This window comes from Mobula hypostoma, chromosome 7, assembly GCF_963921235.1.
Source record: "Mobula hypostoma chromosome 7, sMobHyp1.1, whole genome shotgun sequence".
Lineage (NCBI taxonomy): Eukaryota > Metazoa > Chordata > Chondrichthyes > Myliobatiformes > Myliobatidae > Mobula > Mobula hypostoma.
This window is the reverse complement of record NC_086103.1, coordinates 185,624,715-185,638,131: the sequence shown is the minus strand read 5'-3', so window position 1 is coordinate 185,638,131 and position 13,417 is coordinate 185,624,715. Positions and strand designations below refer to the sequence as shown.

Below are 13,417 nucleotides of genomic sequence, written 5' to 3'. Positions count from 1 at the left end.
TGAAATTCTTCTTGCCTGCCTATACATGCTATGCATCTCCCAAAAACCAATGTTCTCTGAATTTGTTATCCTTGCCTTTTATTCTCACAAGAGTACAATGCTGTACTCTCAAAATTTCACCTTTAAAGGCCTCCCATGAACCTAATACACCTTTGCCAGAAAACAACCTGTCCCAATCCACATTTGTCAAATCCTTACTGATATCATCAAATAAACTCTTCTCAGACTTCTAGCCAGGTACAGGTATTGATCCTAACTGACATTTCAGTGCCAAACTCTGCCATCTTCTTCAGGGATGAAGAAGATGGCAGAGTTTATCATCGAAACATTGGTTAAAATGAATACCTGTACACGGCTGGAAGCCCGCAAAGAGTTTATTTGTCATATACGTTGGGAAAGAACTAGAACCTTTTTGATAGTCAGCCTTTCTCCAATTTAGAACCTCAACCTGAGGAGCAAATCAACCCTTTTCGATAATTACCTTGAAACTAATGTCATTATCATCACTACATGCTAAGTGTTCCCCTACACAAACCTCTGTCAACTGCCGTCTCAACCCATAATAGGGGATCTAGCATCACACTGTCTCTCGTTGGGACATTTATGTACTGAGTAAGGAAACTTCCTTGAACACATTTGACAAACTCTTTCCCATCCAGCCCTTTTACTGTCTGGGAGTTCCAGTAAATACATGGCAATTTAAAATCTCCTATCACAACCTTATGTTTCTTGTAACTGAAACTCCTTTTTATTGGATGTCTCTAGAGATGTGGCTTGTCAGCCCCTCGCTAACAGCCAACGGACTCAGCAGTGAAAACACCACCTTTCTCAGACTCCATATGTCTAGGATCAATAAAACTTGGGTCCCACCAAAACCAGGAAGTTCTGATGTCTAACACACCCAAATCCCGATCTGTGTCAATACTGTAAATACTACCCTCATGCAATTGCCCATTGGCAAGAAATAACAGATCGTATACTGCATACAATTATAAAGTTTATTTATAAATGCTAACTTAACCAAACCATTGTTAGAGAAGAAAGAAAACAAAAGGGCCCATCATAATTAAAACAGTCAAATGTGCACAAGTTGGAGCTCAGATCTTCCAAAAGCTGATGTGTCCATTGTAGTTATGGCGACAACTCCTATTCACCGATCACCAGTAGGATTTGCCCTCTTAAGACTCCATTGAATCACACATCCTCGTTGGAACAAATCCTGTAGCCGGTTCTCTTGAGCTTCTTGTCTCACCATCTCCTGCCGGTAAAGCTCAACCCACCTCAGTGTCCATCATGAAAACTCTTCACCCAGCGTTCTCTAGAACCTTCTCCCAATTCCACCATCCTGATTACATGACACAACATTCTAAACATGAACATGACAACCTGTTATCTTTAATGGTAACCCAAAAACTACCAGCACAACACATTGTTTCTACAGAAAGGCATTAAATGAAATAACCTACAACATTAGCAGTAAAATCTCAACCAGGGCGTTACACTCTCCCCTCTCTAAAAAATAGTCATGTCCTCATGACTTTGAAATTTACCAACTCATCGTAAATAACACAATTTTCAAAGGAATCTTGTGATGTCATGACCTCCAATCCATTTGTAAATGGTGGTGACATATCTCACTAGGGGGATAGACACAACACTCTGTACATAGGCAAAATGGAGTCAAACATCAGGTGCTTCACTTTAATTACTCATGGCATGAAAGACACCAGCCATAATTTGAATTTTCCTCGGAGTCCATTGCAAATTAATTGGCTAACTCAGAAGTGTTGGCACTTCTTCCATGGGACCATCTGTCTGTGCAAAGAACTTCTTACAACGGTGTCTGCCCTTCCGCGAGAGTCTTCCATTGTGCTTATCTCCACTCCTCACTCCTCCCCGAACTCCCGCAAAAGAACCCAAAACCAATCCATGTTCTCCTAGAAATCTGACGCTGCCAATCTCTCTCAAATTTTCCATGGCATCTCACTGGCCAGAATGTTATCAAGACAAACCTGATTGGCTGACACAACATTCCTACGCAGATCAAGTGACTTTATCTTAACACAAACCAAAATACTGGACTGTAAAGTTTGATTAACAGAACAGACTGTGTTTTACAGAAATCCTGCAGAAAATGAAATACCCAACAGCGTAACTGTGGTAACACAATGAAACATGCTCTTAACAGGGTATTACAATTAGAACAAATGATTATTTTCACTTAACCAGATTGTTCTACAGAGACGACCTCACAATCTCTCAATTTAATTTCAATGCTAAAGTTCATGTGACATATTTAAAACAATTCTGTCCTCACTGCACGAGCATTTGACTTCAATACATCAGAAGAGATGCTCATTCCATCAGCCCCTCAAACCCCAACAAACCATCAACAACTGCCCCTTAAACCTAAATTGGACCCTCACCAACTAGCTATTCCATCTGCCCCTCAAACCCCATTGGACCCTCATCAGCTGGCCATTCCATCAGCCCCTCAAAACCCAAATGGACCCTTACAAACTGGCCATTCCATCAGCCCCTCAAAACCCAACTGGACCTTCACAAACAACCATCCATCTGCCACAGAAACCCATATTGGACCCTCACTGATTGGCCATTCCATCAGCTCCTCAAATCCCAAATGGACCCTCACAGACAGCCCATTCTATCCACCCCTCAAACCCCAAATGACCATCACCAATTGGCCATTCCATCAGCCCCTCAAACTCTAATCGGATCCTCACCGATTTCCCATTCCTTCAGCCCCCCAAACCTCAATTGGACCCTCACAAATTTCCCATTCCATCAGCCCCTCAAATCCCAACTGGACACACCAACTGCCCATTCCATCAGTCTCCTCAGGCTCAGCAGGACCTTCATCCTCTCCACAACCTCTCCATCTAGGCCTTTCAATATTCGATAGGTTTCAATGAAATCCTCCCCCGCCCGACTCCTCTCTTTCTTCTAAACTCCAGCTAGTACATGCCCAGAGCGACCAAACACTCCTCATACATCAACCCTTTCATTCCTGAAATCATTTTTGTGAACTCTCTCCAACTCCACATCTTTCCTTAGTCAAAGGCCCCAAAGCTGCTCACAAAACTCAACAGTCATCTGACCAAAGTCTTATAAAGTCTCAGCATTACATCCTTGCATTTGTATTCTAGTCCCCTCAAAATGAATGCTAACATTGTATTTGCCTTCCTTACCACCAGCTCAATCCACAAGTTAACTTTCAGGGAATCCTGCACAAGTCCCTTTACACCTCGGATTTTTGAATTTTCTCCCCATTTAGAAAATAGTTCACGCCTTTATTCCTTCCAACAAAGTACATGACCATACACTTCCCTACACTATATTCCATCTGCCACAATCCTTCATAAAGGCTCACAACATGCCCCAGGAAAACAGACTTTTTCCCATTTCGACATATTGGTCCATGACCTCTACTTTCACAATGGAGGACAAATAACACCATATTCCAGAAGTGGTTTTGACACTCATCCCTTTCCTTTTTTCCATTCACCATTCTGGTTCCACATTCGCCCCGTCTCTTCTCATCTTCCTATCACCTCTCTCTGGTTCCCCTCCTTCTTCCCTTTCTTCCATGGTCCACTCATCTTTCCTATCAGATTCCTTCTTCAACTCTTCACTTCTTCCAATTTTCCTTTCCTAGCCTCTTACACCACAGCTCCCCCACTCAGCCCACCCACCTTCCCCCTCACCAGGTCTCGCCTATCACCGGGTAGCTTGTACTCCTCCCCCTCCCTTTGGCTTCTGTCCCCTTCCTCTTCAGTCCCAATGAAGGGTCTCAGCCTGAAACATCAACTGTTTATTTCCTTGTATAGATGCTGCCTGACCTGCTGAATCACTCCCGTGTTTTATGTGTGTTGCTCATCAATTTGAGCATCTGCTTAATCTCTCATGCTAATGTTTGAATAGCTTACATGTGAAATTTGTGTATAATTTATGTTTATATTTTGATTATGAATGCTGTTTATCTGATGCCTGAGATGCTGCTGCAAGTGTTTCATTAGACCTGGTCACACACATACTTGTGTTTGACAATAAAAAGTCAATTTCTCTCCCTCTCTTCCTCCCACCCTGTCTCCCTCCCTCCCGCCCTGTCTCCCTCCCTCTCTCCCCCACCTCTCCCACCCTCTCTCCCTCCCTCCCCCCTCTCTCCCACCCTCCCCCCTCTCCTTCCCTCTCACTGTCACAACCACAGATTCGGCAGCGTAGCAGATACGGCAATTGTGCTCGTGAATATGCACGTGTCAGCTAGTTATTATTTCATTGTGATAGTATTCAACTCCATTCATTCCATCATCGCATTTGTCGAGACCTGGGCACAGCACAGCAACGCTTCACTGCCTGTTTGCATTCGGCCTTGCCTGAGAAATTGTACTGTCGAGTCAACTGACTCTGAAGACTAGTGGTATTCGTTTAATATTTAGATGTTCTTTTCAGCCACAATGTAGGCTTCGTTTTCCATTTGAGAGTTTTAGTTAACAGCCCTGTTTGGCCTAGCGTTTTATTGGTTTATTTTCCCTTTAACACTGTTCACATTAAAGTTTGTGAACTATCGACCTGCTTCAGTGTCTCTCACTCTGTACTTGAGTCATAGCCGAACCGGGAGTGACTCCCTCCCCCTCTCCCCCATCTGAAGGCTGAGGGGAGAACTAGCAGAAGTTTGTATGATTGAGGTTCAATATTCAAAGTAAATTTTATTATCAAAGTACATAAATATAGCCACATACAACCCCGAGATTCATTTTCCTATGGGCGTACTTTGCAAATCTATAGAATAGAAACTATATCAGGATCAATAAAAGATTAACCAGAGTGAAGAAGACAAACGGTACAAATGCAAAGATAAATAAATTGCAATAAATAACAAGAACATGAGCTAACAAGGTAAGGAGTCCCTAACTGCTGACGAGGCAACTACCGACTTCTAACACTCCTCTCTCTAATTCTAACCTCATTCCCTCTGAACGCACTGCTCTCCACTCTGTCCGCACTAATCCCAACCTCACCATCAAACCGACAGATAAGGTGTGGTGCCGTAGCACCTCTTGTGGACTGACCTCTACCTTGTTGAGGCCACACGGCAACCTCACACCTCCTCTTACTTACCCCTTGAACTGGAGGCCATTAAGGAGCATCAGAGGTCTCACTTGATCTGTAGCACCAATTCATTGATGATCAACTACTTCTGACACCATGTTGTGTTTGATATTGAGGGAGAGTGCAGAGCACACCAGCATGGCAACCTGCCGGATATTTAACTCAACTCTCCTTGGACAGTATGTGAATTCCTCCCATGTGGCAGTGGCTGTCTGAGTGACTACCACAACAGTAACTATGAAGGAGCTCAGAAACCAGGGTCCCGGTGTCATAGTCACACAGTGTGATTTATAAAAGATCCCTTATATCTTATTACTATTTTATCCTATTCAATTATTTTTAAATCCAACAAACCAAGGTGCACTTTTGTTTTAATTTGTATCTCCTTAAAAAATAGAGAGGATTAGTTGTTGAATGTACACATTGTGTTTCATATCTCTTAACACACTTGATTAATAAATATCTATCAAAACAAGTTTAAAATTACTATAATCAACCACCAATTCTCATCTGCCTAAGATAGTCCCAAACTTGTACCTACCTTTGCACAGACTCCACTTCAAACAGCCAGTGTTTTAATTCAGGATACACTTTGAGATCTGAAGTCTGATCATGGCTTACTCAGGTTCATCGACTGAGTCAAAATGGCAGCGACTTGGAGCAGTTTGGTGCTTTGAGCAACAACCAATCAGCATTCAGGACTGATTAACAAAAATAAATTGAAGTAAGGCAGGGGCAAGAGGAGCGACCATCATTGGAGTGGTCAGAGATACAGTGGGGTTTTGAAGCTTTAGCTCTTCGAGGCTTCAGTGAGAGAAGGCTAAAGAGCTGTAAGTACAGATTTTTTTCTCCCCACAGTTTATTGTTTTTCTTTCTTCATATTTGTTTAGTCAGGAACAGTAGAAATGCCAGGCAGGAGAGTGAAATGCTCCTCTTGCAGGATGTGGGAAGGCAGGGAAACTTCCAGTGTCCCTGACAAATTCACTTGGGAGGTGCATCCAGCTGCAGCTTCTAACACTGCACATTAAGAAGTTGGAACTGGAATACAGAACTTCGGATCATTCGGGAGGCTGAGGGGGTGATAGGAAGGACATGTAGAGAGGTAGTTACACCCAAGGTGCAGGACACAGGAAACTGGGTAACAGTCAGGAAGGGGAAAGGGTTAAACAGCCAGTGAAGAGTACCCTGTGGCCATCCCCCTCAAAAATAGGTATATCACTTTGTCTAATGTTGGCGGGGGAGGGAATGACTGAGCTGAGGAAGGTCACAGCAGTCAGGTCTCTGGCACTGAGTCTGGCTCTGTGACTCAGAATGAAATGGGGGGTAAATGGTGAGCTATGGTGATAGGGGATTCATTCGTTAGGCAAACAGAAAGGAGGTTTTGTGGATGAGAATGAGATTCCCAGATGGTATATTGCCTTTTGGTTGCCAAGGTCCATGACATCTTAGATTGAATCCTTGGCATTCTAAGTGGGAGGGTGAAAAGCCAGAGGGTGCGGTCCACGTGGGTACCAATGTCATAGGTAGGAAGAGTGACGAGGTTCTGCAAGGTAAGTTCAGTGAGTTAGGTGCTAAATTAAAGGGCAGGACCCTCCAGGGTTGTGATCTCAGGATTGCTTCCTGTGTGCTAATGAGGCCAGAAATATTCAGTTTAATACATGGCTAAGGAGTTGTTATCGGGGGGTGGGACATAAGATTTTTGGATCATTGGGCTCTCTTCCAGGGAAGGTGGGACTTGTACAGAAGAAATGCTTTTCACCTGAACTGGAAGGGGACTGATATCCTAGCAGGAATGTTTGCTAGTTCTTTAAGGCTGATTTATACTTGTGCGTCAAATGTACGCCGCAGGTGCGGCGTAGCCACGTACTCTACGCCAACCCTACACCGTAGCCTTAACGCACACCTCTCCCAAAATGTAACTATGCGTCGCGGCGACGCAGACCAAACAACTGTGATTGGTCCGCTTGGTAGCATCGCATTTCCTCCTACACTGCAATAGCTTCCCATTGGGCGACTGAAGGGCAGGGAAGGAACTCTGGCTGCAATGCTTTCCATAAAGCTTTACAGACCTCCGAAATTATGGAGGACCCTGTGCTTGACGCCAGTTTGTAGCTAGCTGCTACAGCCTGTTGACTTCCACCTGAAGCTAAAACTCGAATGGTGATTGCCAGTCTCTGAGTATACTGTGCATACACTGCTGCAAAATAAATGGTTGGAGATGATGAACCAAATCGTTAAATCTACCCGCCGACATCCAAAAATATTTGAAATGCATTTCCTTGTCCATGTCTCTCAGTGGCCGGACAAGCACAGAAAATTCACCATCTGGGTCAGCTGGGGTGATGTACTGTGTCCGGTGCTCCCGGTGCGGCCTTCTATATATTGGCGAGACCGTTTCGCTGAACACCTACGCTCTGTCCGCCAGAGAAAGCAGGATCTCCCAGTGGCCACACATTTTAATTCTGTGTCCCATTCCCATTCTGATATGTCTATCTACGGCCTCCTCTACTGTCAAGATGAAGCCACACTCAGGTTGGAGGAACAACACCTTATATTCCGTTTGGGTAGCCTCCAACCTGATGACATGAATATTGACTTCTCAAACTTCCATTAATGCCCCTCCTCCCCTTCACACCCCACCCCTTATTTATTTACTTCATATATTTTTTATATTTTTTTCCCCTTTTTTCCTCTCTTTTTTCTCCCTCTGTCCCTCTCACTATAACTCCTTGCCTGCTCTCCACCATCTGGGCTCCCCTCCCCACTTCTCTTTCTCCCAGGCTTCCCGTCCCATGATCCTCTCCCTTCTCCAGCTTTCAGATCCATCCCTCCCCTCCTGTCTTCTATCATTTTGGATCTCCTCCTCCTCCTCCCCCTCCCACTTTCAAATCTCTATCTCTTCTTTCAGTTAGTCCTGACAAAGGGTCCCGGTCCAAAACGTCGATTGTATCTCTTCCTATAGATGCTGCCTGGCCTGCTGCATTCATCAGCACTTTTTGTGTGTGTTGCTTGAATTTCCAGCATCTGCCTTTTTAAAATTCACCCTCCTTCAGTTTCAGTCACCATTGTTTCAAGTTTGAGTTTCTTCGTGTTGAGTTTCAACACAGTGGCATAGAAACCCCACCACCAACTAGCGTTTTGGCGGTGAATTGCAGAGAGACGCAGAGACACCAACGCACAAGTATAAATGCTCACAATGGCGTAGCCCACTTGCGTAGGCTACAGCGCAAGCTAGTACGCACAAGTATAAATCAGCCTTTAGTGCTCCATTTGGAGGAGGGGGTTTAAACTAGCATTGCAGGGGAATGGGAACTAGAATGCCAGAACAGTTAGTGGAGATAGAGGTTGGCAAGACCTCAGACAAAAGTCAGGAGTTAAAAGATTGAACATGGTGCAACGAATGTACTAGCTGTGCATATTTCAATGCAAGAAGTATCATAAAAACGGCAGATGAACTCAGGGCATGGATCAACATCTGCAATTATGATATTGTAGCCTTTAGTGACACTTGTTGCAGGAGGGGCAGGAGTGACAGCTCAATATTCCGGCGTTCCGTTGTTTTAGCGCCACAGAATGGGAGGGATTAAAGGACAAGGAGTGGCGTTACTAGTCAGGGAAAATGTTAAGGCAGTGCTCAGTCAGGACAGAATGCAGAACTCGCATTACGGATGGAAATGAGAAATGAAAAAGATATGAACACATTAATAGGGTCATATTACAGACCACCCAACAGTCCGAGGGATTTAGAGGAACAAATTTGTAGAGAAGTCGCAGACAGGCGCAAGAAACATAAGGTTGTTATAGTAGGTGATTTTAACTTTCCATATATTGATCGGGACTCCCAGTCTGTAAATGGATGAAATGGAATCCAGTTTGTCAAATGTGTTCAGGGAAGTTTTCCTTATCAGAACATCCAAAGAGAGAGTGTACGGTACTTGATTTGCTATTAGGGAATGAGAAAGGGCTGGTGACAGATGTTTGCGTAGGGAAACACGTTGTATCTAGCGGTCACAATGCCATTAATTAACAAAGGATATGTCTGGTCCGTGGGTTGAGATTCAAAATTGGAGGAAGGCTTCGGCTTTGTGGGGGAAGCCAGAATGTGGTAGCAGATGTTTGCCTCTCTGACACGAGGTCTGTGACTAGTGGAGTGCCACGGGGATCAGTACTGGGTCTGTTGTTGTTTGTTATCCGTATCAATGATCTGGATGATAATGTGGTTAACTGGATCGACAATTTTGCAGATGACACCAAGATTGGGGGTGTAGTGGACAGTGAGAAAGGCTATCGTGGCTTGCAGCAGGATCTGGACCAGATGGAAAACTGGCAGGTGGAACTTAATGCAAACCAGTGCCAGGTGTTGTACTTCGGTACAACCAACCAGGGTCGATCTTACTGAGTGATTGGTCGGGCACCGAGGAGTGCGGTAGAACAAATGGACTGGGGAATACAGGTCCATAATTCATTAAAAATGGCATCACGGATTGAAAGGGTCGTAAAGAAAGCTTTTGACACATTGGCCTTCATAAATCAAAGTATTGAGCACAGGAGATGGGATGTTATGCTGAAGTTGTACAAGACATTGACGAGGCCTAGTTTGGAGTATTGTGGGCAGTTTTGGTTGCCCACCTACAACAAATGTAAATAAGTTTGAGAGAGTACAGAAAAAATTTACAAGGATGTTGTTGTGTCTGGAGGACCTAACTTATAAGGAAAGATTGAATAAAATAAGACTTTATTCCTTGGAATGTAGAAGATTGTGAGGAAATTTGATAAGAGGTGTACAAAATTATGAGGGGTATAGATAGGGTAAATGCAAGCAGACTTTTTCCACTGAGGTTGTACGGAACTACAACTTGAGGTCATGGGTTAAGAATGTTTAAGGGGAACATGAGGGGAAACTTCTTCACTCAAGAGGGTCATGAGAGAGTGGAACAAGCTGCCAACACAAGTTGTGTACGTGAGCTTGATATCAGATTTAAGAGAAGTTTGAATAGGTATATGGATGGTAAGGGTATGGTGGGCTCGATGTAGATGCGGGTCGATGGGAGTAGGCAGCTTTTAACCGAGACTAGATAAGTCAAAAAGCCAGTTCCTATGCTGTACTTTTCTGGGTCTCTGTGACACTTGCCCAGAGACCGTATTCCCCCTAATGTTTAAACTTTGTAATAATGATTGTCACTGTGACTAAACCTTAGAGCTAATCAAGTATTTTGAAACTTTGGCCAATCTATGAAAGGCACCATGAAAATGGGGAAATGGGATCGAGCGTGAGAACTCTCTAAGAGCCGACATAAACACGTGACCAGTGGCCCTGTCCATTCTCTACTCTTCTGGGATTCCATATAATTCAGAGTGATACGCAGTCATTTACAGTAAACACTGCCATCCTCTGGAATATGCACACATAACATCTGTAAACATGTCCAAGGTTTTGCCCATTCCAGAGGTACAGTATGTGGGATCTACATAGTTTAAATTCATATTCCTCTGATATATTTCCTTCTTAAGGGTGATGGTTCATGCATATGTTACAACCGAGCATGGAAACCAGTCCTTCAGCTCATGCTAAATACCAGCAGAGCGGAGACAGAAGCCCTCTATTCGTCAGGGTCAATCGTAGATGTTGCATCCTATCTGTCTATGTTGTTGGTACAGCACCACAAGTTGATAAGCAAGCCAGGGCAGCAAAATATGGAGAACAAGCCGTTGCCATGCAACAGGTTCCCCCTCTCCATGTAGCTGATGAACCCAAAGGAACACCAGAGACTGATACAGTTTGGTACCAGTGATGTTGCAGGAGTTTCCAGTCAGTGTTGACCTCAATGTAGGACTGCCTTAGAGAGTTCAGCTCCGGATTTTTCCTCAGGGTTTACTCCCGAAGCCTTCCCCATGAGTGGGTATAGTTGCAAGGGAGTGGAGGCTTGAAATCAGAGTTTTCTTTCTCCTAGATGAGCTGCCTGAAGCGACTGGTTTTAAGGCACCAGGAACCGACCATTGTCCCTTCTGCCCGAAGCAACTGGTTTTAAGGTACCAGTGACCCATCGTTGCCCCTTCTTCTGTCAGTACAAATGGTTCCGCCGGGCTTAGTAGCTAAGCCATGTGTGAAGGCCAGCAGCTGAAGTCCCAATGCCTGCATCTCAAATAGCCTGTGCTAACAAATGAAACTTCCATTTACATTAATCCCATTTTATTCTTCCTACTCATCTCAGATTCCACTATTCATCTACACACTAGGAGCAATTTACAGTTTGGCTAATTAATCTACCAAACTTCGTATCTTTGAGATGCGGGAGGGTAATAAGAGGCATAGATCGAGTGGACTTACTTACTTGGGCCCTTGGCTCTCAGTGCAGCAGAGACCATCGATGACCTCCCGTCTCCGTCGTCCTCTGAAGTTGATGCCATGGTTGGAATTCATCAATGCTTCTGCAATCCATCAAGGGGGTCAGTGTGGACATGGTGGAGGATTACAAATACCTGGGGATACGAATTGACAATAAACTGGACTGGTCAAAGAACACTGAGGCTGTCTACAAGAAGGGTCAGAGCCGTCTCTATTTCCTGAGGAGACTGAGGTCCTTTAACATCTGCCGGATGATGCTGAGGATGTTCTACGAGTCTGTGGTGGCCAGTGCTATCATGTTTGCTGTTGTGTGCTGGGGCAGCAGGCTGAGGGTAGCAGACACCAACAGAATCAACAAACTCATTCGTAAGGCCAGTGATGTTGTGGGGATGGAACTGGACTCTCTGACGGTGGTGTCTGAAAAGAGGATGCTGTCCAAGTTGCATGCCATCTTGGACAATGTCTCCCATCCACTACATAATGTACTGGTTGGGCACAGGAGTACATTCAGCCAGAGACTCATTCCACCGAGATGTAACACAGAGCGTCATAGGAAGTCATTCCTGCCTGTGGCTGTCAAACTTTACAACTCCTCCCTTGGAGGGTCAGACACCCTGAGCCAATTTCATAATTTACTGGCATAATTTACATATTACTATTTAACTATTGATTTTATTACTATTTATTATTTATGGTGCAACTGTAACAAAAACCAATTTCCCCCGGGATCAATAAAGTATGACTACTACTACTACTACTAAACTGTACAAGAGATTGGCCTACACAACTTCACCAGAGCCCTTTTGGTCGGCCTTACCCATTTCCACACTGAATCTCCATGGCTGTAGAGGTCTCGCCGAGGCTATTGTTTGAACTCTCAGGACGATGCAAAGAACCTGTAAAGGGATGAAAACAGCTTAATGAGTGGACAGGGATATGGTGCTGATGTTAGCTGCTCTTTCAGAGCTTTGTACGATATGACACCACTTTTCACAATCCTAGTAACCACGAGGAGGTTCAGTGAGCTTGGGCTTTTCTCTGTGGAGTGAAAATGAATGAGAGGAGACGATCGAGGTGTACAAGATGATAAGAGGTGTAGATCGAGTGGAGAGGCAAAGACTTTTTCCCAGGGTGGAAATGGCTAATACGAGGGGAACACAACTTGCTGCCCAGGATAGAAAACTGCCCACCAGCTCCTGTCGAGAAATGCCTAATCTCGACCTGTAAATACTCAGTGCATCCCTCATCAAAAACCCCAGAACATTAAGGATATTTTCACTTAGACATCAGCAGTTTATGAATGTGGCATTATATGCCCACCTAATTATGATTCATCTACAAATGAAAAAACCCAAGCAATACATTAAGTGATTTTAATGGCCCTCCTAATGAACCTAGAATGCTCGTGAATGGTCTCAGCCCAAAATGTCAACTGTTTATTCCCCTCCACAGATGCTGCCTGGCCTGCTGAGTTCCTCCAGCATTTTGTGCCTGTGTTGCTCTGGATTTCCAGCACCCGCCAAATCTTGTGCATGTAAATGAACTTAGAACATTATTAGTACAGCGTTGTTCACTGTGCCATTTTAGTTAAGGACATTCCTTTAACTTCCCACTGCTGAGTTTCAACATACCCGAGGCCTATTACAGGGACAACACTCTCATTACCTCCACAAATGCTGCTTGATCCGCAGAGTTCCTCCAGTAGCTTGCTTCTTGCTACAGATTCCCACACCTGCAGTTGCTTGCATCCCCTTTGGATTAGACTGTGTAATTGTTATTTTCCTTGTAGTTTAAATATCTTATGCTTGTTTGTCTTTTTATATAATTACAGGATTGTGCAAAAGTCTCAGGCACGTATATACAGCTAGGCTGCCCATGACTTATGCACACGTATTCTTGTACTGCACTGTACTGCTGCTGCAAAAAGCAAACTTCATGACA

The 13,417-nt window shown here is 44.2% G+C and overlaps 1 protein-coding gene across 4 annotated transcripts in view; it reads right to left on the bottom strand.

Moving 5' to 3' along the window:
- lipt2 (lipoyl(octanoyl) transferase 2) overlaps nt 1–13,417 on the bottom strand; it is a 46,709-nt gene that overhangs the window by 3,963 nt on the left and 29,329 nt on the right. Inside the window, exons 4-6 of one of the 4 annotated variants that reach the window (XR_010018780.1) lie at nt 12,294–12,372; nt 11,459–11,610; nt 409–1,366 (exon numbers count right to left, since the gene is read on the bottom strand). The gene's annotated coding sequence lies outside the window, so the exon portion shown is untranslated. Of the gene's footprint in view, nt 1–408; nt 1,367–11,458; nt 11,611–12,293; nt 12,373–13,417 lie in introns of those variants that run through there. The other 3 variants (XR_010018779.1, XR_010018777.1, XR_010018778.1) reach the window with 3 other exon arrangements.